The sequence below is a fragment of the Canis aureus genome, chromosome X, assembly GCF_053574225.1.
Source record: "Canis aureus isolate CA01 chromosome X, VMU_Caureus_v.1.0, whole genome shotgun sequence".
NCBI lineage: Eukaryota > Metazoa > Chordata > Mammalia > Carnivora > Canidae > Canis > Canis aureus.
In genome coordinates, this window is record NC_135649.1 from 109,913,031 (window position 1) to 109,936,891 (window position 23,861).

Here is a 23,861-nt window from a genome sequence, read left to right on the forward strand (position 1 = left end):
TTTAGAGATCTGCAATGTTTAAGTCTTCACCTGAGTAAAGTTACAGACATGTTGGCTTTATGACAATACACTAGACTGTTCACTGATATCTTATATACCTTATTAAGTGCTTAACATCCTTCACTACAAAATAGTTTTAAAAAATCAAAGGGTAAATAAGTATACCTCCTGACTTAGAACATTTTAAAAAATGAGACAAAGATTAAATATCCTTAATATGTTAGGGTGATATTATGATACACAGTAAGAAATATATATATATATATATATTTTTTTTTTTTTTGGTCTGTCTTCCCTTAGAATTTCCTAAGTGATGACAGATGAAGGTGTCTCTTGTTATGGTAATGAGGTGATTTTTGGAAAGGCCCCTAGGTAACCTAAGGATAACTCCCCCATAAGAGAGTTAGACCTTTCACATCTACCCCCATCTCCCAGGAGGGGAGGAGCTAGAGATCCAGTTCAATCACCAATGGCTAATGACTTAATCAACCGTGCCTATATAATGAAGTCCCCAAAAAAGGAGTAAAGAATGATATTCAGAAAGCTTCTGGGTTGGTGAACACATGGAGATTTGGGGAGAGTCATGTTCAGACAGGGCATAGAAGCTCTGTGCCCTTCCTCCATACCTTGTCCTGTAACATGCATCTCCATTTCATTGTTCCATAGTTATATCCTTTTATAATAAACCAGTAATCTAGTTAAGTAAAATGTTTCTCTGAGTTCTGTGAGCCACTCTAGCAAATTAGTCAAAGCTAAGGAAGAGGGGATCCCTGGGTGGCGCAGCGGTTTGGCGCCTGCCTTTGGCCCAGGGCGCGATCCTGGAGACCCGGGATCGAATCCCACGTCAGGCTCCCGGTGCATGGAGCCTGCTTCTCCCTCTGCCTGTGTCTCTGCCTCTCTCTCTCTCTCTCTCTGTGTGACTATCATAAATAAATTAAAAAAAAAAAAAAAAAAAAAAAAGCTAAGGAAGGGGTTGTTGGAACTTCCAATCTATAACCAGCCAGTCAGAAGCCCAAGTGACCATACATGGACTTGGATTGTCCTCTTTAGAGGGTTATGGTGGGGCAGGCAGAGGCAATCTTTTAGGACTGAGCCCTTAATCTGTGGGATCTGATGCTATCTCCAGGTAGACAGTGTCAGAATTGAGTTGAACTGTAAGACACCCAGGTGGTATCTGGATACCATACCATACCACACACACACAAATGGAGTACAGAATCCTTGTTGATGATCAGAAGTTGCAATGGTCCCAGAATTGTAGTTAGCATCTCACAACTTTTCTTACAAAAAGAAAACAAGAACATATATAAATAGGACCTTCACAATAGAAATACAAATACCTAATAAATCTATGTAAACCTGTTCACTCTTACTAGTAATCAATTAAATAAAAAAAAAATCATTTTTCACCTAACACGCTGGTAATGATTAAATTAACTGACAAACATCTAGTGTTCTTTCATAGGTATGGGAATATGAACTCATTCACTGCAAGTAGTAATATAAAGATTCCTGGAAGGTAATCTAGCAATATTTTAAATTTATGGGTACCATTTAATTCAAAACCTCATCCTACCACTAGAAATTTATGCTAAGGAAAACAGACAAATGGGCAAAGAAGGATACTGCAAAGGTTTTAGACTGCTGCAGTGCTGTTCAGAATAATCAAGAATAAAAACCTAATGTTAGTCAATGTAGGATTGATAAAGTAAATGATGTCATATTTTATGGAGAATCATGCCACTATTACTGAACTGTGTTTACTGATATAGAGTTATAATACCTTGAAGAAAAAATCATGCTAGAGAACATGATATATTCTGACAATGAAAAAATCCTTTCTTTTCTTTTTTTTAAACAAAAAGAAATGAGCAAACTATTCTACATCTTTGCTTGCTGCTTAAGAAATTCACTGGTACTAGGACGCCTTGGTGGCTCAGCCGTTGAGCATCTGCCTTCGGCTGGGATTGTGATCCCAGAGTCCTGGGATCAGTCCCGCATCGGGCTCCCTGCGTGGAACCTGCTTCTCCCTCTGCCTGTATCTCTGCCTCTCTCTCTCAGTGTCTTTCATTAATAAAGAAAGAAAGAATCTTAAAAAAAATAAAAAAGAAAGAAATTCACTGGTACTTAGCTGCCTATTTAAAAGAAGAATTCTGGAACTGGGTATTGAGTTCCTATGTATGAGACCATTTTATACCCAATATTAATTGGTTCTTATAAGACATTATCAGAATAACCTTGTTTTTCTAATAAAAGCCAAAATGTTTCATCTTTTTTTTTTAAAGATTGTATTTATTTACTTGAGGGGGGGAGGGAGAGGGAGAAGCAGACTCCCTACTGAGCAGGGAGGCCCAACACCCACCCCAGGACCTTGAGAATCATGACCTGAACCAAAGCCAGATCCCCAACCGACTGAGCCATCCTGGCACCCCTACAATGTTTCATCTTAAATATAGTTGGAGTTTTTCTCTCAAACTAACGTTGGCAAACAGGGTATCTCATACTGTTTCACCACAGATTTCCTCTGTAATTCCTGATATGGAGAAGCTGTTTTTATGACCATGTGAAATGAAACTGCCATGTTTAGCAATTAGCTGCTTATATAAACAGTGTTTCAAAAAATCAATTTCTAAACATATATTAACCTGAATATAATCTTTCACACATGAAACACTAACAAGATCAATTTAATTTGCTTAAGGAATTTTCAGAACTATATAATTCCATGTATATAAAACTGAATTTAAATCAATGGATACTCCAAGACTTAAACAGAAAAATGTATTGCTTCTCTCTAAGGTGGAATTTGAGGGGATTTTGCTTTCTTTTTCACCTTTCTTAGTGTCCAATTTTCTTGTAATTAGTCTGTATCAATCAGGAGAAGAAGCTATCGGTTTCTAGAAAAATTTTCATCCTTCAAACCTCACTTCCTGTACCATGTGGCATCTCACCTTCTGCCTGCACTGTATCACCAGGCACCACTATACTCTCACCCAACACCAGGTCCAATGCCTCAGCGTCTTCTCAGATCATTGTCTGTCTGGACACCTACCCAGCTGACTGTCAAGGCTTATCTGGCCCAGCCATATTACTGTTGGGCACCAATCTCCTTTCAATTCCCAAGACTACTCCTCCCTTAATTTATCTCACAGCTTTCAGTATCTGAATTTTAATTCACCCAATAAGAGTCTGTCAGCTTACAGATGCTCAACATCACTAATCATCAGGGAAATGCAAATCAAAACCACAATGAGATATCACCTGACACCAGTCAGAATAGCTAAAATCAAAATGACAAGAAATAACAAGTGCTGGAGAAGATGGAAAGAAAAGGGAACGGGGGGATCCCTGGGTGGCGCAGCGGTTTGGCGCCTGCCTTTGGCCCAGGGCACGATCCTGGAGACCCGGGATCGAATCCCACATCGAGCTCCCGGTGCATGGAGCCTGGAGCCTGCTTCTCCCTCTGCCTGTGTCTCTGCCTCTCTCTCCCTCCCTCTCTCTGTCTCTGTGACTATCATAAATAAGTAAGTAAGTAAATAAATAAATAAGTAAATAAATAAAGAAAAGAAAAGGGAACCGGGGATCCCTGGATGGCTCAGTGGTTTGGTGCCTGCCTTTGGCCCAGGGCATGGTCCTGGAGTCCCGGGATCAAGTCGCACATTGGGCTCCCTGCATGGGGCCGGCTTCTCTCTCTGCCTATGTCTCTGCCTCCCTCTCTCTGTGTCTCTCATGAATAAATAAAATCTTAAAAAAAAAAAAAAGAAAAAGAAAAGGGAAACTTGTACACGGTGGGAATGTAAACTGATGCAGCCATTGTGGAAAATAGTAGAGGTTCCTCAAAAAATTAAAAAAATAAGGGCACCTGAGTGGTTCAGTAAGTTTAAGCATCTGATTTTGAGTCCGGTCACGATCTTAGGGTCCTGAGATGGAGTCCTGCATCGAGCCCTGCCTTGGGCTCCCCGCTGAGTGGGTAGTCTATCTGTCCCTTGCCCTCTGCTCACTTGTGCTCCCCCTCAATAAATAAAATCTTTAAAGACAATTTAAAAGTAGGGGTACCTGGGTAGCTCAGTCAGTTAAGCATCTATCTGCCTTCAGCTCAGGTCATGATCCCAGAGACTTGGGATTGAGTCTCACATCAGGCTCCCTGTTCAGCAGGGAGTCTTCTTCTCCCTCTGCCCCTTCCCCTGCTCATACTTGCTCTTTCTCCCTCTGAAATAAATAAGTAAAATCTTAAAGAAAAAAAAATACAAAATAGAAATACCATATGATCCAAGAATTCCACTATTGGATATTTACCCAAAGAAAATGAAAACACTAATTCTAGGGACACCTGGGTGGCTCAGCGGTTAAGCATCTGCCCTCTGCTCAGGGTGTGATCCCAGAGTCCTGGGATTGAGTCCCACATCGGGCTCCCTGCATGGAGCCTACTTCTCCCTCTGCCTATATCTCTGCTTCTCTCTCTCTGTCTCTCATGAATAAATAAAATCTTAAAAAAAAAATTCTAAAAGATATACATCACTGTTTATTGTAACATTATGTACAATAGCCAAGATATGGAAGCAACCTAAGGGAAGGAAAATGTGGTGTACGCACACACAATGGAATACTACACAGCAACAACAACAACAAAAAAAAAGATGTGATCATGCCATCTAAGACAACATGGATGGACCTAGAGGGTGTTATGCTAAGTGAAATGATTCAGACTGAGAAAGACGAATACCATTATGAGTATTCCATAAATGTAATCTAAAAAAAGAAAAGAAACAAACAAAAAGCAGAATCAGACCTATAAATACAGAAAACAAACTGATGGTTTCCAGAAGGGAAGGTGGTGGGGGCTGGGCAAATCAGAGGAAGGAGAGAGAGAGATAACAGGCTTTCCAGTTATGGAATGAGTAAGTCACAGGAGTAAAAAACACAACATAAGGAACATAGTCAATGATATTCTAATTAGAAACATTAACAGGACAGATGATAGCTATACTTGTCATAAGCATAATGTAAAAACTTGTCAAATCACTAACTTGTACACAAGAAATTAATGTAACATTGTGTGTCGACTATACCCAAATAAAAAAAGATAGGGGCACCTGAGTGGCTTAGTCAGTTAAGTGTCTGCCTTGGCTGCAGTCGTGATCTCAGAGTCCTGGGATCAAGCCTGACATCAAGCTCCCTGCTCAGTGGGGAGTCTGCTTCTCCCTCTGCCTCTCCCCCCTACTAATGCGCTCTCTCTCTCAAATAAATAAATAAAATCTTAAAAGAAAATAGGCTTTGTGTTCAATGACTTTACCCAACTGTAGTGTTCTGAGCACATTTAAGATAGGCTGTTAAACTACAGTGTTCGGTAGGTTAGATGTATTAAATGAATTTTCTACTTACATTATTTTCAATTTACAATGAGTTTATTGGTAAAAATAACTCTTTTTCTAAGTCAAAAAAAGATCTGTATACTTTCCTGCTCCATGACTCCACCAAGCAATTCCCTTCTTCTGGCATACAAACCATCCAAATCAAAACCCTTTCAAGATTGACCTCATATACTAACCCCCCTACATGAATGAACCCAAACATGGGTACATTCACCTCTCTGCAACCCAAGTAAGATGTGATATGTTGTGATATGGAGGTCCCACGCACTTTATCTGTAATTCTAGTAACAATATATTTGGACTTGTATCATTATGTGTGTCTCCTACATCCCTTAGACTAGGATTACAAGTCTTGGGGTGCATAGGTGGATCAGTTGGTTGGGTGTCCAACTCTTGATTTCAGCTCAGGTCATGATCTCAGGGTTGTGAGATCAAGCCCCACATCTGGCCTAGTTTAAGATTCTCTCTCTCTCCCTCTGCCTCTCACCCCATCTCTCTCTCCCTCACTTAGGGGAGGAAAATCATCTTCATGAGTCTTTGGACATGGAGATGAATAGGACAGAACCTACCAAGTAAGAACTCAGTTTGAAACTTCCTGAACTGAACTAGTAGCATTTCAAAAGGATATTGTCCTTGATTTAACTACAAGACTTCACATTATAAGCCCTCAATAATAGCTAGTCATATCAATGCCATGCAAAGTACACTAGTTCCCATAGCAAAAGGCAACATGAAAACACTTAAAACAACTTACAAAGACCGGAACCAGTTTCTTCAAAGAACTATGGGTCTTGAAAGTCAATCAAAAGAAGAGATAGAATGTTTAGTTTTTATACTCCTTTAAGGCCATCTGAAAGATAGGATAAGTCTGAATTATTTTCAGATTCATTTGGAAATGGCCCCAAAGGTCTAGGACATGTAGTGGAGGAAATCGAATATTCAGACAGTAAATACATCTAGATAATAAACTTTAATCTTTAGTGCGGTACCAAAAAGAAAGCAACATAAACTAGTACAGCTACTTTAGAAAGTTGTTTGGTATACTGTATATATGCTATGGCTTAACAATTTTCCTCCTAGGTATGTACCCAAGACAAATGAAAGCATCTGCCCACTAAAAGATGTACATAGTAATTTATTTGCATTCGCCAAAACCAAGAAACCGCCTAAATATCCATTAACAAGAGAATGGATAAATTGTGTTTTAACATAAATCTGAGTTTTCCATAAAATGGAAATAAAAAGATTCAGGACACTTTTACTCCAATCATTGCAAATCACACTCACTGAGAAATCCACAGGAGTGAACAGTTCACATAAACATTTCTATGACATCCAATTATATCTCCCCTGAGAAATGACATGTAATACTACAAATATCAAATTTAGAAACCTGGAAATTTTCATTGTAGTGCATTGCATCAAACCATAGCCTTTGAACATAATGGGCCACCTGCTGAATTCTATTTGATAAGTGGTAAGAACCTAGGTAACAGTTCCTAAATGTTCAATGCTGAAAAATTTTTTTAAAAATCCTCCAAATCCGGGGAGCCCAGGTGGCTCAGCGGTTTAGCGCCGCCTTCAGCCCAGGGTGTGATCCTGGAGACCCGGGATCAAGTCCCACATGGGGCTCCCTGCGTGGAGCCTGCTTCTCCCTCTGCCTCTGTCTCTGCCTCTCTCTCTCTCTCTCATGAATAAATAAATAAAATCTTTACAAAAAAAAAAAAAAAACTCCAAACCCTAAGGGTGCCTGGATGGCTCAGTCAGTTAAGCGTCCAACTTTTGATCTCAGCTCTGGTCTTGATCTCAGGGTTATGGGTTCAAGCCCCATGTTGAGCTTCATGTTGGGCATGGAGCCTACTTTAAAAATAGTAAAATAAAAAAATAAAAATCCTCCAAATCCTCAAAAATTTAAAAATAGAACTACTATACAATCCAGTAATCTTACTTCTGGATTTATATCCAAAGGAAGCAAAATCAGTACCTTCAAGAGATATCTGCACTCCCATGTTCACTGCAGCATTACTCAAATAGCCAAAATATGGGAATAATTTAAATGTCTACTAATGGATGAACAGATAAAGAAAATGTGGTGTGTATATACAATGGAATACTATTCAGCTATTTTAAAGAGGAGGAGGAGGAAATTCTGCCATTTCTGACAACCTAAATGAACATAGAGGGCATTATCTAAGTGAAATAAGCCAGAGAAAGACAATACTATAGGATATTACCTGTATATGAAAATTTTTAAAAAGTTAAATTTGTAGAAACAGGGAAGAACGGTGATTGCTAGGGGATAGAGAAATGGAAAGATGTTGTCTGAGAGTACAAACTTTCTGTTATTAGATAATTAAGTTCTGAAGATCCAATGTACAGCATGGTTACTCTGGTTAATAATACTGTACTGTATACTTGAAATATGCTAAGAGAGATCTTAAGCATTCTCACAAAAAAAAAAAAAACCTATAAAGTGATGTTTTTATTAACTTGACAGTAGTAATCATTTCACAATGTATACATGTATCAAGTGATCACATTGCACACTTTAAATATATACAGGGGCACCTGGGTGGCTCAATGGTTGAGCATCTGCCTTTGGCATGGGTTGGGAGACCAGGGTCCTGGGATCAAGTGCCACATTGGGCTCCCCGCAGGGAGCCTGCTTCTCCCTCTGCCTCTGCCTCTCTCTGTGTCTCTCATGAATAAATAAAATCTTTAAATACACACACACACACACACACACACACACACACACTTTTGTCAATTATACCTCAATAAAGCTGGGAAGAATAAAAAAATGTACTCTGTTTTAAAACAAAACCCCCAGGCACCTGGGTGGCTCAGTGGTTGAGCATCTGCCTTTGGCTCAGGGTGTGTTCCCGGGGTCCTGGGAGGGAGTCCCGCATTGGGCTCCCCACAGGGAGCGTGCTTCTCCCTCTGCCTATGTCCCTGCCTCTCTCTGTGTGTCTCTCATTAATAAATAAAATCTTAAAAATAAAAAAATAAAAAATAAAACAAAATCCCACTTGGGGTGCCCGGATGGTTCAGTTGATTAAGCATCTGACTTCAGATTGGGTCATGATCTCAGGGTCCTGGAATCCAGCCCCACATCCCAGGAGCCTGCTTCTCCCTCTTTCCTCTCCCTCTTCCTCTGTCACTCCCCTCAACTCGTGCTCACTCATGCTTTAATAAAATCTTTTTTAAAGATTTTTTTTAAAATAATAGAATAAATAAAACAAAATCCCTCTTTAAAAAAGGACACTAGGATACACTGAATAAAACCAGCTAAGCGGGATCCCTGGGTGGCGCAGCAGTTTAGCACCTGCCTTTGGCCCAGGACGCAATCCTGGAGACCCGGGATCAAATCCCACGTCGAGCTCCCGGTACAGGGAGCCTGCTTCTCCCTCGCCTATGTCTCTGTCTCTGTCTCTCTCTCTCTCTCTGTGACTATCATAAATAAATAAATAAATAAAAATTAAACCAGCTAAGCTTCTTCCTGTTATGAAAATACAGAGCTCTTCCCCCTTCTATTCCAACTGTTTAACACTCCAGTTATTTCTGGGTACCTACTACTTACTATCCAAGGCCCTAAGGTAAAACCAAAAACCACAGAAGAGAGGAAAAAACAAGTTTCCTGACCTCCCAGAAGGAAGAAATACATATGATAGTATTGCAGCAAGTAACTGACTAAAGCTTTTCCAACTCACCAGGTATAACCATGGAACCACATTCTACAAGTATTATCATAAACATTCTGCAACAATGAAGATGTTCTGCATCTTCACTGTCTGATACAATAACCACTAATCAAACAACTGGGTTCTTGAGATGTGGCTAGTGCTACTGAAGAACTCAATCTTCATTTTATTTAATTAACTTTAATCAATTTAATGTCTAATTAAAGTTTGAATTTAAGTATCCACATGTGGCTAGAAGCTACCATATTTGACAGTGTAATTCCAGACGTACTTTTTTTTTTTAAGATTTTATTTATTTATTCATGAGAGACACAGAGAGAGGGGCAGAGACATAGGCAGAGGGAGGAGAAGCAGGCGCCATACAAGGATCCCGATGTGGAACTCGATCCCAGGACGCCGGGACCGAGCCAAAGGCTTCAGAAGCTCAACCACTGAACCACCCAGGCGTCCCTACCATTAATATTTGTTCCCCAGTTATAAGGTTCTACTAGTTGTAAGCACCATCAATTTGATAGCTCTTGAAAGGAGAATAAAAAAATTAAACATACATGGCTGGCTTAAGACTCATCTGGATTTCAGAAATGTCCAAGCCTGGGAAAGAAAATGCACTTTAGAATGGAGGAGATCCAGTAGCTGTATTTTCTAGGCCTCTTCCCCTTGGAAGTGAGCAGCCTGTGGAAAATGACTCCAAAATACATCTATGCTACAATATCACCCAGCACAAAGAGGTGTTCAATAAATATTGTCACAAAAAGTGTCAGATATGAAGTGTGTCTGTCTGTCTCTCTCTCTCTCCTGTTGGTATTCTTACAGCAAGGACTGAGTCTGTAATATTTTTATTTCCAGCACCTATACCGAAATAATATGCACTCGTTATTTCTTTTAATTGGTATGCATTGATGAGAGTGGTAGGAATGGGGTTATGAATAACATTTTGAAGATACAAGCAGCAGAATCTGCTGACCAGAATGTGGAATTAAAGGCAGAACTCTATCTAGTCCATAAAGAGAAAAAGTAATATCTGAGGAACTGAGTTTGGGGAAAAGAAGCTAAATTTAAAAGATTATGTGGTACCTACTAATTATAAAACTATATACTAGATAGTTTTAGAACTACAGAGATGCAACTTGCTCTCAGAAGTTACAGTCCAGTAAAGGGTATGTATATGTATAATTTTAGGAGGAGGGGGGAGAGAAGAAAGAGAGGAAGAGAGAGAGAAATGCCATAAGAGAGACAATGATGAAGTGGTGTGGATACGTAGAAGAGAGAAAAGCATATTTCCAGAAGCTAAGGGTTAGAGTTAAAACAATAAAGCACTACACCAAGGGCAGAAAGAGGGATATGGCCAAAGGAAGAATGTTAAAACCACAAAGATACTGTGAGGGAAGACAACCAGAAGTAGGAGTAAAATGACTGGGAGTATGTGGCAGAAAAAGAGCAAAGAGAGTTTGAAGGATATCCAGACTGCCATCCAAATGTCTGGAGCAACAAATACATGCTGAGAAGCCCTAATTGGTGTTAGAATTCCCAGTCCGGTCCAGGTACCATCTACCTTGCATGTCCCACACGTTCCTCCAGCTCCTAATTACTCTTGCCTCTCCATATATCCCATTATCCTACTATGATACATATCAGGTGACAGGGACAAGGACCATGTATTATTAAACTCAATGCCTTTGTAGAAATAGCACAGTGGGGATCCCTGGGTGGCGCAGCGGTTTGGCGCCTGCCTTTGGCCCAGGGCGCGATCCTGGAGACCCGGGATCGAGTCCCACGTCGGGCTCCCGGTGCATGGAGCCTGCTTCTTCCTCTGCCTGTGTCTCTGCCTCTCTCTCTCTCTCTCTGTGACTATCATAAATAAATAAAAATTTAAAAAAAAAATAGAAATAGCACAGTGCCTTGGACATATGGAATAGAATACAATCAATTGAGTATAATTACACTAAAATATTTTCTGTACTGAACTTATAGACACTCATGGCTTATTTTCTTGTGGCACATCAATGAAAACTGTATCTCAACAAGATTGGGTTGTGCCACCTGTTTAAGTGGCCAGAACTTCTCTTCCATTCAACCTGTTGGGCACCAACTATGGACCAGACAGGATACACAAAAGCTCCTCAAAGAAAGAGTTGGTAGAAGAAGCAAACAGGTGAATTAACTACACGGGAGAAATGCAAAAAGGGATATGCGAGGGGTTTTACACGCCCCAGGAGAGGTAGAAACAACTTCTGTCTGGGAGAGAGGGTAAACTCCACTAGGAGAAAAGGCTTCACAGCAATCTTGTCTGTACTGAGTGATTTTCTCCAGGCACTCCGAATTCAGTTCTCTGTATTACATATATATATATATTTTTTAAAGAGGGTTATTCATGGAAAACGGGCTTTTTTGAAAAGTATAAAATGTATTACAAAAGTCCATTTGCACCGTGCATTCCAGCCATACTGGCCTCCAGCATCTCTCTTAACAGAACAGTTACCAACTCCCCACTACTTTTATGAAACAGACTAGCTGATGCTAATAATACAGATGTTTGTGGCTCATAGATAACTGTTTAGTTCAACTTCACACTTCTGCTCCCTTAAATGGAGCTGCTGCATGCTTAGCATCCAAAAGTCAGTTGCATTTCTTCCCCAAAACTACATCAACTCCTCTTGTAACAGCTATCACATGGTTTTCAACTAACTAGTATACAAACCAATAAAAAGAAAGTTGCAGTCTCTGTGAAAATTAGGTGGTATGCTTTGGAAAGGTTATGTTAAAAATGTGAAGGGGGGCACCTGGCTGGCTCTGTCAGTAGAGCATGCAACACTTGATCTCAGGGTTGTGAGTTCAAGCCCCACATTGAGGGTAGAGTTTACTTTAAAAAGTGACTGTCGGGGAAAAAAAAAAAAAAAAAAAATGACTGGGATCCCTGGGTGGCTCAGTGGTTTGGCGCCTGCCTTCGGCCCAGGGCGTGGTCCTGGGGTCCCGGGATCAAGTTCCAAATCAGGCCCCCGCATCGGGCTTCCTGCGTGGAGTCTGCTTCTCCCTCTGCCTGTGTCTCTCAGGAATAGATAAATAAAATCATAAATAAATAAATAAATAAATAAATAAATAAATAAATAAGACTGTCAAATTAGACACAGATTAGACAATGTTTAAAAAAAAAGGAAAAAGCTCTTAAAAATCTAGAATTCTGCACTAGATGGTTTCATAAGTTATCTAAGTTACTATTCCACTTTCAAGAAATCAAAACTGAATCTACTACACAAATAGGGTGGACTAGGAGTATGATTCATATAAGACAGAAGCCATTGACCTTCAGTCAGCTGATCCATTCTCAGAAAAAAAAAAAGGCCTTGGCCTCACCTCAAAATATTAGCAAAGAAACATATGCTTTATGGCAAAATGTTGTATGTGTGTTCTTATTTAGTTACTTAGAACTTGACCAATATTTTTTTTAAAGATTTTATTTATTTATTCATGAGAGACACAGAGAGAGAGAGAGAGAGAGAGAGAGAGGCAGAGACACAGGCAGAGAGAGAAGCAGGCTCCATGCAGGGAGCCCAAAGCAGGACTCAATCCCAGGACCCCAGTATCACACCCTGGGCCGTGCTCAATTGCTGAGCCATGCAGGCATCCCAAACTTGACCAATTTTTAAAATTCACTTTCCAATTATGGACCTGATTCCATCAAATAAGAGGGTTCCCACCAGAAACATCCTGCTAACACTTATTCCATCGAGTCTCTGCACAAAGGTCACCTCTCTCAGAAAGCCCCAAAAGTGCTGTCTCTTCAAGAGAGCCTTGATTGGTGCTACACTGCAAACTGCTTTTAAACCCCAAATCAGGGCAGCCCTGGTGGCTAGCAGTTTTGCGGTGCCTTCAGCCTGGGGTGTGATCCTGGAGACCCAGGATCGAGTCCCACATCAGGCTCCCTGCATGGAGCCTGCTTCTCCCTCTGCCTGTCTCTACCTCTCTCTCTGTGTATCTCATGAACAAATAAATAAAAATCTTTAAATAAATAAATCCCAAATCATTTTTAAAAACGAAATGCATTATGTAGAATGAAAATTCTATTAATATTTTTTCATTTTATCTGATGCTCAAAAAGTTAAAAAAAAAAATGACTTCAGGGGCACTTGGGTAGCTCAGTGGTTGAGCATCTGCCTTTGGCTCAGGTCATGATCCCAGGGTCCTGGGATCGAGTCCCACATCTGGCTCCCCATAGGGAGTCTGCTTCTCCCTCTGCCTGTGTCTCTACCTCTCTGTGTCTCTGCCTTTCTGTGTCTCTCATGAATAAATAAAATTAAAAAAAAAAGATGACTTCAACAGATCACTGCATGAGTAGAGCTAACAAAGGTAACACATGAGAGAAACGGCAGTTGACCAAAGGGATCCATCAAATTCCAAGGTAAGCAATTTAAGGAAAGATAGTATTTTTACCTTGGTGGAGGAAAAATAAGTATGAAATAAGTCAAGGTATTTGAAAACAAACTAAAGAAGAAAATATTAGTATGAACCAGTATTAACAAAACCCCAGATATCATACACAAATGCTAGACTGGTTCTGAAAAGGAAAATGTTTGCAACTTCATTTTAACAGTAAAGATACATCAGCTAATCAACCACTGCTCCATGTTATTATATATAAAGGAACCATTCTTTAAACCAGAAAGTTAAAAAAAAAAAAAAAAAAAAAAACAGAAAGTACACATCATAGTCTGTGTTCTTAAGTAGAGTTAAATTAAACAAGGAAGCTATTAGATTGTTGTTGCTGTAATGCTGTGGTGGCCTATAAAGGCAAACCAAAATCTAAGCCTGTAAACGCCTCAAGGTTTGGTTGTCCTTAGGTTTTGCTTTCCTATCGCAAACAGCCAACTAGGTTTTAAGTAATAGACAATCAAATAACTTCCTTTCTTTGCCTTCACACCTTCGCCCTTATATATAAGCCTTTACCCTGGGGCTCCTGGCAGCCAAGTGCTCCTAACCACTTCCAGTTTGGCAGTGCCCAAATTGAATTGATTTTTCTTCTGAAACTTTCAAAAATTTTAAGATGCCTCAGTTTATCTTTTAACAGTATCTTACAATTCAATTGTGAAAACTGGAATTAATACATGAAAACTTTGTGTCTAGAGATTACAACAGGTGCTTGGTAAATGTTTACTGGTTTCATTAACAGTTTAAGTATTTCAAGATCCTAGTCATACATCAAGAAAACAGTCAAGGGGCACCTGGCTGGCTCAGTTGGAAGAGCATGGGACTCTTGATCTTGGGGTTGTGAGTTTGAGTCCCACATTGGGTGTAGAGATTCCTGAAAAATAAAGCAATCTTAAAAAAAAAAAAAAAAAAAAAAAAAAGACAACAGACAAGATTAGATAATTCAAGTTCATTATTACCAAATAAACCATACAAATCACAACAACTATAAATGTTCAAAGAGTGCTCGTTTTAGACTGCAGAGGTTATGTTTTACACAGGAAAATGGATTTGAACTAGGTCTGGAAAAAACGTGTGGGGTTGTAGTTAAGTTGTGTGAGCAAATAGAAGAGGGCACATTCCAGCAAAATTTGGTTAAAAACATTTAAGGATTATTATAAATAATGATGATGATGATGATATATAATTTGCAAAGTGCTTTCACATTTACCATTTTACTGACTGGATATCACAATGACCCAGTGAATTAATTCACAACCCAGAGATTCATACATTTGAAATGAGACAGAAAAGGAATATCTGGTGGGGTACCTGGGTGGCACACTTGGTTAAGCGTCCAACTCTTGGTTTCAGCTCAGGTCATGATCTCAGTGTTGTAAAACTGAACGCTGCAAATGGAACAGGGCTCAGGGCTCAGCAGGGAGTCTGCTTCAGGATTCTCTCTTACTCTCTGCGCCTCTGTCCTCTGCTCCGGAGCTCACTTGCTTGCTCTCTCCCTCAAATAAATAAATAAATCTTTTTTAAAAAGGCGGGGAAACGCCTGGGTGGCTCAGTGGTTAAGCGGCTGTCTTTGGCCCAGGGCGTGATCCTGGGATCCGGGATCGAGTCCCACGTCGGGCTCCCTGCATGGAACCTGCTTCTCCCTCAGCCTTTGTCTCTGCCTCTCTCTCTGTCTCTCATGAATAAATAAATAAAATCTTAAAAAAGAAAAAGGGTATTTGGTCTAAACTCTACATTGTAATAGAGAAGAAAACTGGGTAGGGTTAGATTCTACAGGTTTTGAATGCAAAGCTAAGAAACTTGGATTTCAGTCTGTAAACACTGAGAACTTAGAAGTTTTGTTACAGATTTTTTTTTTTACAGTGACTTAATAAAAAACTACTTAAATAGAATACCTGCCAACATAATTCAAAGAAAATGGAACACTCATCATTTATTTATTCATTCATTTCACAAATATTTACTAAATATTCTATGCAAGTCACACTATTCCAGATGTTAGCAATACAGTAGTAAACAAAACAGAGCAGACCCTGCCTTCATGGAGCTTGAAATCAAAATGATGCAAAAAAATTTAGAATATAGTATTTCAAATATATCGGAAGGGCACAGGTTTTCAAATATGATGAAATCATAACAACAGCTAAAATATACAGCACTTTTGTGCTAACCACTGATCTAGCTGCTTTATTTACATTAATTTACTTAATCCTCACAAGAATCTTTTCTGGTCCTTCACTACCAGAAACCTCATTTTGCCAAAAGGTCACTAAAATCTGTTCCCTAGCCAGGAAGTGACAGAACTGGAATTCAAACCCAAGCAGTCAGGTTCCAAAATTCTTTTTTTTTTTTTTTTTTTTAAGATTTCATTTATTTATTCACGAGAGACACAGAGAGAGAGAGAGAGAGAGAGGCAGAGACACAGGCAGAGGGAGAAGCAGGCTCCATGCAGGGAGCCCGACATGGGACTCAATCCTGGGTCTCCAGGATCACACCCTGGGCTGAAGGCGGCACTAAACCACTGAGCCACCAGGGCTGCCCCAAAATTCTTTACTTAACCACTGCAGTATATCCTTAGCAGGTAAGACAAATAGCTTAAAATTGTGCTTTTGGAGCACTTCCATACATTGGACACAATGCTAAGTATTTTTACACACATTATGACATTTAATCCTAACAGTATTAAGAGATAAGAAAATAGTTCCAGAGGGGCACCTGGCTGGCTCGGTTGGGGGAGTATGCGACTCCTCATCTCAGAGTTGTAAATCCGAGTCCCACGATGGGTATAGAGATGACTTTAAAAAATAAAATCTTTAGGGGTGCATGGATGGTTCAGTTGGTTAAGAGTCTGCCCTTGGCTTAAGCCATGATCTTGGGGTCCTGGAATCCAGCCCAGCCTGGGGATCTGGGGATCTGGGGATCTGGGGCTCTGTGCTAGGTAGGCAATCTGCTTCTCCCTCTCCCTCTGCCCCTCCCCACTGCTTGTGCTCATTTGAGGGCACACACATGCTCTCTCTCTCTCCCTCTCAAATAAATAAAATCATAAATAAATAAATAGATAAAATCTTAAAAAAGAAAAGAAAAGAAAATAGTCCCAGAGTCATCCTATACCTTGTCCCTGGTCACCAGCTAGGAAGAATCAAAGCAAAGTTTTTCCAACCTTTCCCAAAGGCTTATTTCTACCTATGAAATTATTTTACAAAACAATTGTTTATAAGCCTCACTGAATGTATCCAAAGTATGTATATATAAATAAATAAATAAACTGAAGAAACCAACAATGTGATGAAGAGATCTATCTAGTCATAAAATTTGTGAAAAGTGTATTTATTAGCAAGGCTGACTGAACAGTGTTCCATGTGCAGAGTGAAGGTGTGTTAATACTACTCTCTGCAATGGATGTCCCATCACCAATCCTTTCCAGGATTTTATCATTTTTACTAAGAGCCCTTATTTCACCGTCCAAGCCAATCAACTACAAGAAACTAAATACAGAGCAAACTCTGGCATGTTAATCACTTATTCTATTAAAGTTTGTATATTTGCTAGTTGATCCACTAAAAAATTTTCCCCTCAAATCTCCAGAGCCTAATTATAATTGCTAATTTTTCCTACTTTAATAGAGATTAAATGAAAAACCTATTAACAACAGAGTCACCTTAGAGTACAAAAAATTGGGCCATTTTCCCTAGCCCCAAACTTGGGAAGCCCCCTGTAGCTGTCACAAGAACTAGAAAGGTAGGTCTTGCAATGAATCAGCATCAAGGTAGAAAATTAAACTGGCAGAGCGCCTGGCTGGCTCTGTCAGTAGAGCACACTACTCCTGATCCCTTGGAGTCATGAGTTCAAGCCCCATGTTGGGTATACAGATTACTTTAAATTAATTAAAAAGCTTTAAAAAAATAAATTGGCAAATACAGTCAGTATCAGCACAAAAATCCCCTCCTCTCAAAGCCTTTTTTCATTATGACTACAGCAGTATACCTTTTGTCTTCCAACATCTAAGGTCTTCTCCACCAACCAGTAACTTTTACAGTTTATATTGACCACTTTAGCAGAATAAATTACAAAAGGAGAGAATAAAACAGTAAGAAGTAGAGATGAGATTTAAGAATGGGCTTAACATAAAATTTAACAAAAGAGGATTCATTCATTCAACAAATGTTTATTTAGCACCTACTAAGGCTGGAAATACAATGGTTAGCATTCTTCTACATCCTAGTATCCTATTTTTACCTTGACTAGAAGCTGGGCAGATGACCCTTTAGGACCCCCATCTATAAAATGGAGCTAATTTAACTATTCTCGTAGAAATGTAATGGATTAGGGATCCCTGGGTGGCGCAGCGGTTTGGCGCCTGCCTTTGGCCCAAGGCGCGATCCTGGAGACCCGGGATCGAATCCCACGTCGGGCTCCCGGTGCATGGAGCCTGCTTCTCCCTCTGCCTATGTCTCTGCCTCTCTCTCTCTCTCTCTGTGACTATCATAAATAAATTAAAAAAAAAAAAAATTAAAAAAAAAAAAAAAAAGAAATGTAATGGATTAAATGTGGCACACCAATCTTTAAAATGTTCTGTACTCAAAACACACTTTAAAAACTGAAAGGTTTTCAGAATGGCATGTTTAAAAAGGAAAAAAAAAAAAAGCAGCAGCAGCCTAGAAAAGTAAAAATATATATAGTAAGCTGATGTTTATCCCTGGACAGGAACCAGCCTTAGACATCTCGGTATCCCTCAAGGTATTTGGCATACTGCCCTTCATTTAACAAGGGTTCAGTAAATACAAGCCATCCCTCTCTCTCAGGTATGGAACACTGCAGTTATTTTAATAATCTGGCAAAGGATAAAGAATGCACAGAAGAAACTAGTATTTACTGGTGCCTATTGTATACAAGTTACTGTGTTGGGTACTTCACCTATGTTATTTCAATTAATTTTCACAGCCACCTTGTGAGGTATTATTAATAACCACAAAACTAGGAGTGGATTTTGATTTTCCAAGATCAGATCATAATAAATCTAAGCTGAAAGAATGAGTGACGGATATTACATTCATCAGTGTTTGCTTATTTCAGGCTAAAGAACTCAGTGAACCCTAGAAAGGAGTATTAAAAAAAAAAAAAAGCCTTTAACATGAAAAGAAAATGTACAAAGAAAAATACAAATGGCCAATAAATAAGTTTGGTAAATATTTAATCTTAGAGGTAATTTTTTTAAATCCAGTGAAAAATAAAGAGAAACTGACCACATTGGCCAAAATAGTAAACATTTTTAACTAGTAACCTTTCCTTTAGGTGAATCAGCAGCGTTTCCTTCACACCCTTCACAGGTATGGCACAATGTCATCAGAGTCATCCATCATCACCCCAGTGATTCTCAAGGGGAATATAAAACTAGTGTCCTAAGAACATGATCAAAGATATATGCAAGGATTCACTTTACAAGACATTCTTTGTAAGAAATAAATAAATAAACAGGCATTCTTTGCCATGATGTTTACAATAGAGGAGAAAAAATAGAGAACCTATGGAGGTACAGAGCACTGAAGTTCTATTTCAAAATGGCTGATCAAAAATACATGTTTACCTTTCCTTCTAGAACCAACTGAAATAAGCAAAAGGCACCTGGCTGGCTCAGTCAGTTGAGCATCTGACTCTTGATCTCGGCTCAGGTCTTGATCTCAGGGTTGTGAGTTCCAGCCCCACGTTGGGCTCCATGCTGGATGTGGAGTCTATTTTTTAAAAAAGAGAAAAATAAAAAAAGAGAGAAAGAGAAAGGAGAAAGAAAGAGAGGAAGGAGAAAGAAAAAGAAATATAAAAGAAACAAAAAACAGAGCATCCCTGGGAATGTAGGAAGTACTCCCAGCAGTCAGATCAATGAGGAATTCCAAGGAACTATGAAGCAGGTTAAGACTGAATAGGTGACAACGGCACCTGACTGGCTCAGTTGTAGAGTATGCAACTCTTAATCTCAGGGCAGTGAGTTCAAGCCCCACACTGGGCATGGAGCCTACTTAAAACACAAACAAACAAATAATTATGAGTGGCAAAACCTAGTAGAGCTGAAATATCAACAACTTCGTGTAGGCCAATAAAAGATATCTCCATCAAAAGATACATTTTTTTCCAGAAGAACCCTTGAAAGCTAATATACCTATATAGGTAGTAGGGACTAAGAATAGAATTGGCTTAATAGTGACCACATAATTGAAAAGCTGTAAAAACCTTTACCGGTGCCACTCCCTGTCCTCTTTCTGCAGGACTAATGCCAACATTTACCCAGTCCTGGCTCTCCAAAATCATAGTTCAGACAAGGCATACTCAATAACGTTGAGGCCAGGGAAGTGGGAAAAGGTACCAATTAACTGTAGCTTCCCTGAGGAATAGGGAGTCCCACCACCTGAAGAGGTAGCAACTCTACAGAAAAACACTACATTCCAGGCAAAGGAGAGAGCATAAACAAAGACAGTACATTTGAAACAGAATTTTATGGGGAACTCTATTTATCTGAGCAGTGTTTGAGGCTGACAGGGAAAGGATATGAGGCTGAAGAGGTAGGTAGAGAACACACCAGAGAGCCTGACAGGCCATATAAACGAATTCAGTCTTTATCCTTTCTCCTTCTCCTGTCAGCAACAGAGCACAACTGCAGGCTTTCAAGCATATCAGTGATATGATCAAAATCACATTTTATACCATACTAGCATAATGTATCTGGAATTGAACAAGACCCAACTATCTATCTTAGGACCCTGAGTGGATGGTGGAACCAGTAGGAGATTTTTTTTTTTTTCAATTAAGGAGCAAAGTATGAGGAAAGGATGCTGTACTTCACATGAGACATGCTCAGTATAAGATACCTGTAAGAATACTCAGGTGTAAATTTCTGGAAGGTTTTTAAGAATGAGTCGGGGGGGGGGGGTGGAGAATGAGTCTGAAGCTTATAGGGAAAAGTAGGAGAAGAATTTAGAAACTTAGAAAAACATCTGCAGGTAAGTAGAACTAAAAATCTGGGTGTAATTGAGACAATGACCCATGATAACACTTGGCCAAGAAGTCAAACACCCAGGAAACAGCAGTGTGTAAGAAGTGGATTGGGACAAGCCAACAGAGGTTGCATAGAAAGAAATGAAAGAGGAGGACATGGAGAACAAAGATGCCAAGGGAACAAGCTGCTTCAAGGAGATAGTGATTAACGGTGTCAGGTGCAACAGAAATGTCAAGTAAAATTAGAACTGATGAATCTAACTGAAGCACACAAGAGGTCACAGGTGATCACAGAAAAACACAGTCTAGTGTTGAGAGCGGGAAGTCAGAGAGCAAGAGCTGCAGTTTGAGAAGTGAATGAGAAAAGGATAGATTACATATAAACCACTCTCTCAGAGGCTTGGAGGTTAGACAGCTAGGAGAGGAGTGGCCAAGTGGTTTAGAAAAGGTTTTCTAGGGCAGCCCGGGTGGATCAGTGGTTTAGCGCCACCTTCAGCCCAGGATGTGATCCTGGAGACCCGGGATCGAGTCCCACGTTGGCTCCCTGTGTGAAGCCTGCTTCTCCCTCTGCCTGTGTCTCTGCCTCCGTGTGTGTGTGTGTGTGTGTGTGTGTGTGTGTGTGTGTCTCATAAATAAATAAAATCTTAAAAAAAAAAAAAAGGTTTTCTAGGACAAGAACCTTAGGAATAAGATCAGAGAAAAACAACAAAGTCCAAAAGTGAGACTAAGGATAGAACAAGGTTACTCAACTTCAGCACAACCAACAGTTTTAAGCAGGTAAATTCTTTGCCTGGGGGGCTGTGCCGTGCACTCTAAGATGTCAAGCAGCAATCCTGGCCTCCACCCACCAGATGCTGGGTAGAAGCACACATACCACCTCCACCACCCCACGCTGTGACAACCAAAAATGTCTTCAGACATTGAAAAACATCCCCTGGGGGCAAAACTACCCCTGGTTGAGGATGAGGAGGTAGAAGGGGAATAACTGATGGAAAAACACGGCTAAAGAAGTAGCACTGAAGCTGAGGGCACCAGACAAGGGACTGGCCTAGAACAGCAGAAGCACCTCATCTTTTGAGACAGGAGAAAAACAACAGCTCTGTAGAGAGCGGGACTGATAAATTTGTAGATAGAGCCAAAAGCTGCAGAAAATTCACCAAAAGGCCCTCAATATTCTCAAGTGGAGTGGAGGCAAGGTTGTGTGCTAAGTATGAGCAGGGAGGATTTGACGGCAGGTCTGAGAACAGTGACCTGACTTTACAACAATTAACAGGGCCCGGCAGCTGGCAGGTCACAACCAGAAAAGACCAAATGAGGCTAGAAAACTCCAGACTCCCTTCTCTCACTGAGAATGTTAAAATGCACCTCCCCACATAAATCACCTTCTATACATACTGATTATAATCCCAGAGAGCTCACGAGTCTATGTGAATTTCAACTGCATCATGGAAAGAACAGACTCCTAAGGGTTACCTGAAAAATTAACCCTTTTTTTCTTTTAATAACATACATAGTTCCTATCAGATAACAGGAACTGTGTTCTACACAATCCATATCTAAATGAACTTTTGGTGAATAATCTATTCATATCAGAGGATGCCCATGGTTGCAACTACTTCCTAGTTCTTAACTGGATGAACTACTTCCTGCCCAACCAACAGTCAGGAACAACAGAATAGAAAGGATTGGCTGCAAAGACAAGGGCTTATTAGATTCTTCTTGTCACAGGACAGAGATCTTCCTCTTCTTCGTCACAAGACAAAGACCTGCTCACTCATGCTGTCTAAACCAAGAGCAGAAAACTCAAATGATTATGGGACCAGGAAAGCAGAGATGTTGCCTCAAGTCTGTGCATGGGAAAGAAGTTGGAAGTGAACAACCAGCATAAAGCCAAGAGATACAAAGGCCTGTGCTTGGATGAAAAAGAAGAAATCTTGCGCACAGAAGCCCAAGGCTGTGTGTTGAAGGAATGACCAAAGCAAAAGGGAAAACCCAAGTCTTTGCTTTACCACAGATAAGGAATTAAATTCACACCACTCTCCAGTTATCAGAAATCCATCTAAGAATAGACCAAAAACTGCCAGGAACCGTGACCCAAAGAGCCTCATCAGAGAAAAACGCAAAACCATTCAAAGAAGCATCCCACAAGCCAGGGACAAGTAAGTAATTCCCAAATTGTCAAATGTTACAAACCTTGACAAGCAAAACTTGGACGGAGGTGGGAGGGCAGACAAATCAGAGATTTCACTCCTCAAGAACTACAATTAATAATCCAAAGGAGAAAAAAATAAAAATAATAAATAAATAAATAAATAATCCAAAGGAGACAAACATAATTATATTTTTAAATGTTCAAAGAAATGACAAGAAAATGCCCTTATGAAAATCTTTTTTTTTTTAAGATTTTATTTATTCATAAGAGAGAGAGAGAGAGAGGCAGAGACATAGGCAGAGGGAGAAGCAGGCTCCCTGCAGGGAGCCCGAAGTGGGACTCGATCCCAGGACCCAGGGATCATGCCCTGAGCCAAAGGCAAATGCTCAACCACTGAGCCACCCAGATGCCCCGCCCTTATGAAAATCTAAAAGTAGATTTATACACAGAAATTTTTACATTTTAAAAAATAGCCAAGTGTTTTTATTTTTTTAAGATTTTTAAATGTATTTATTTGAGAGAGAGAGAGAGTGAGCACAAGCAGGGAGGAGGAGTAGAGGGAGGAGACTCCGTTCTGAGCAGGGAGCCTGATGTGGGACTCAGTCCCAGGACTTGGGACCATGACCTGAGCTGAAGGCAGATGCTTAACCAACTGAGCCCCCAGGCACCTTAGCCAAGTGTTTTTTAGTGAAAATTCCCAATAAATGGTTTAACCAAATGACTAGACACAGCTAAAGAGAAATTAGTCAATTGTAAGATGGGTGTCAGGAAATCATGCAGAAGTACAAACAGAAAATATTAAAGAAATTTAAGCAACAGGGAGGATACAATGTAAAGATATAACACATATCTAAATAGTTCCAGAAATGGAAAATGGAGGAGAAGCAATATTTAAAAAGATAATGACTAGGATTTTAACAACTGTAGGCAGCATGAGTCTTCAGACTAATGGAATATACCAAATAAAAGCAGAATAAAAACAAATCTACATGTAGAGATATCACAAAGAAACTACAGATCAAAAACAATGAGAAAAATCTTAAAGGTAGCCCAAGGGAAAAGATAATTACCTACATATAAAGAAATTACACCTGAACTGACTGAAGACTTCTCATTAACAAGACTTGTCAAAACACAAAGGAATAACATTATGAAAGTGCTGAGGGAAAATAATTGTCAACGTAAATTCTGTACCCAGCTCAACAATCATTCAAGAGAAAATGTGAAGTA

The 23,861-nt window shown here is 39.7% G+C and overlaps 1 protein-coding gene across 18 annotated transcripts in view; it reads right to left on the reverse strand.

The window, feature by feature from the left end:
• The window catches only part of CDKL5 (cyclin dependent kinase like 5), a 216,971-nt gene that overhangs the window by 175,451 nt on the left and 17,659 nt on the right, over positions 1 to 23,861 (reverse strand). For 5 of the 18 annotated variants that reach the window (XM_077888507.1, XM_077888490.1, XM_077888491.1 and 2 more), the window contains exons 2-4: positions 14,807 to 14,991; positions 14,290 to 14,386; positions 6,127 to 6,222 (exon numbers count right to left, since the gene is read on the reverse strand). The exons of 4 other annotated variants lie outside the window; for them this stretch is intronic. The gene's annotated coding sequence lies outside the window, so the exon portion shown is untranslated. The remainder of the gene's footprint in view (positions 1 to 6,126; positions 6,223 to 14,289; positions 14,387 to 14,806; positions 14,992 to 23,861) is intronic. 9 more of the 18 variants (XM_077888504.1, XM_077888499.1, XM_077888503.1 and 6 more) reach the window with 4 other exon arrangements.